Source organism: Vombatus ursinus, unplaced genomic scaffold (assembly GCF_900497805.2).
Source record: "Vombatus ursinus unplaced genomic scaffold, bare-nosed wombat genome assembly UNPS02009824.1, whole genome shotgun sequence".
NCBI lineage: Eukaryota > Metazoa > Chordata > Mammalia > Diprotodontia > Vombatidae > Vombatus > Vombatus ursinus.
The window spans coordinates 1,745,042-1,747,861 of record NW_020949602.1 but is presented as its reverse complement, the minus strand read 5'-3'; positions in this window follow the sequence as shown (position 1 = coordinate 1,747,861).

Below are 2,820 nucleotides of genomic sequence, written 5' to 3'. Positions count from 1 at the left end.
ACCCCCAGGACGCTGGCTGTTCCACCTCTGGGTCTCTCCTTGTCTCCCCCAGCCCCATCTCTTAGGATCCTGAGTTTCCTTCAAGCTTTGGCTCCTGGGCCATCCCTTACAGAAGCCTGTTTGCTCCCCACCCAGAGAGCTGTGTCCCTCGAATCAGCAGCCGCTAATTGTCTGCTCTTCCCAATGGAAATTCCTTAATGGAAGTCACTGCTTCTCACTTTGCTTGTATCTGTATCATCAAGAGGGAGCCTGGTGGAGGAGAGAGAGAGGTGACCTCAAAGCAGGGAGACCTGAGTTCAAGTCCTGCCTTGGACTCACGCTGGCCGGGTGACCCTGGATAAGTCATTTAACCTAAGACTCTCTAAGACTAAGAGTTGCCAAAAAGGTCTTGCATTGCAGAGGCGGCTTCCAGCGCCGGTGAAATCACAAATCTAGTCCCTAGGAACTGGCCCACGTGGTTGTTGTCTGACTCCCCATGACCCCAGTTGGGGTTTCCTTGGCACAGATACTGGAGTGGTTTGCCATTTCCTTCTCCAGCTCATTTTACAGATGAGGAAACTGAGGCAAACAGATTAAGTGACTTACCCAGGGTCACGCAGTTAGTAAGCGTCTGAGGCTGGATTTGAACTCAGGAAGATGGATCTTCCCGACTTTTGGCCCAGTGCTTTATAAGTATCTCATGAGGAAACTGTGGCAGCAGAGGTGATGTGGGCATAGACATTCAGCACCCAGATGTGGGTGGGGGTCTTGCTGAGGGTCTCCACAGCTAGCAAGAGCCTGAGGCCAGATTTGGATTGAGGCCTTCCTGACTCCGGGCCGGGCACCGGCGGCCTCTGCATGTGGGCACCCGGCCCCACTACTAAAGCGGAAGCTCCTGGAGGGCAGGGCCCACAGGGCTGTTCATCTCTGCACCTGCCCCAGCAACTAGTGGGGGCCCTGCTCATGACAGATGTTTAATAAGTATTTTGTTGAATTTAGTTGGAATAAAAATATGAAAAGCCAATGAAAGAATTTAGGCACGAGGGGCAGCCCGCGGAGAAGGGATTCACTTAGGCATTTTGCCTTCCCGGCCAAGCAGAATATCCAGCAGCCACCAAGACCCTCTGTCTCTGTCTCTCTCATCTCTGTCTGTCTCTGTGTTCTTTCTCCCTCTCCCTCCACCCCCTTTTCCCCAAAGTAAGAAAAGAGGAGGGGGCCTCCCAGGCCATGAGGGAGACGTTGACAGCTCCCTCCCTTCCCATCCTGCAACTGGGAAAGGAAAACTCAAACTACCAAGTCATTCAGGCCCAAACCCCGAGCCGCACCCCCTCCCCACCCCTCAAGCAGGCTTAGTGAGAGGCCTGGAGCAGGGTGGAAACTGCTCTGGATTTGGACTCGGATGTGGGTTCAAATCTTGGTTCTGCTACTTGGTACCTGTGTGACCCTGGACAAGTCCCACCCCCTCTGGTAAAATCAGTCAAATGAGAGGTGGTGGGGTTAGAGCCAGAGGGCACTTAGCAAATATCCAATCTACCACCCCCATCTTAGAGAGAAGGCCCAGAGGGATTACAGGGGAGTCAGATGTCCTGGGCTGGAATCCTGCTTCTGAAACTTACTACTTCTCTGAGAAGTCGCTCCCCATCTCTAGGCCTTATCCATAAAATGAGCAGGTGACGCTGGATGGTCACTGAGGCCTGGACCTCCGAGCTGGGAGCCTCTGACCGAAGTCTGGCTCTCTCCAGACTGTCTCTCATCTTCCACGTCCTCACACACTCGCTCTCGGGCCCAGGGCCTCCTTGCTTTGTCCCCAGCCTTTGGAAGAGGGTCCCGCCCAGCCGGTGCCCTGCCCCCTCAGCCCTGCCTCCCCGGTGCCAGTCGCAGATGCAGCCTTCCACCCTGCGGGCCTGCCTTGAGGCCGGCGGGTGACCGGTGCTTGAAATGATTTTACATGTGCTCATCTGTGTGTGTATTGTATCTACATTCATATACACATGTGCACATATACAGCCAGGCACGCACACATGTACATACAAACACATGTGCATTACACATATAGTATTGTCCAGTCTATACTATTATACACCATCGAATTCTGGAGAGGAAGCAGGCAGAAGAGGGAGGAAGGACAGAGGGCTGCTCACTCGGGTCAGCCTTCTCTTCAGCGGTCAGTTCTTAAAGCCGTGGTCTCAGGGATGGGTGACAGCAGCGCCCTCTGGTGTCCATCACCCCTAACTGCCTTGGGAATGAGGCAGAGCGCAGGGCATCACCCCTCCCCCCCTTTCATATAGGAGGAAGCTCCTTGCCCAGGCCTAGCAAATGTGGCAGGATTCACACCCAGGGCTCCTGCTTCTAGGTCCGCCACTTTTTCTCTTTCACTGCGGTTCTGGATGGGCCTGGAGAGGACCCCCAGAAGTTAGCTAGTGCAACCCCTTTATGTTACAGTTGGGAAAACTGAGGCCTACAGAGGAGAAATGACTTACCCAAGGTCACTCAGGGCCAGGATTCGAATCCAGTACTCCAAATCCAGCGTTCTTGCGAGGCATCATCTAGCCTTTAATTTAATTTAATTAGCATTTAATTCAACAAGTATTTATTAATAACTCACTGATTAGGGGGATTGCGGACCATGACATCAGGGAAGGTGATGCCATGACTTGCAAGTGAATTGGATTTAAGTGAAGCAGGGCTGTGCAAAGTCACCTCACTCTCTCCTCTGGAGCCATCCGGGTCCAGTGGCCAGATGTAGATCAGGACTGGAGACGGCCCCAGATGCAGTGGGGGACCTTGGCCTTTTCAAGCTAAGGTCTTTAAGGGTCTCAGTTTGACTGAGGCAACACCCAC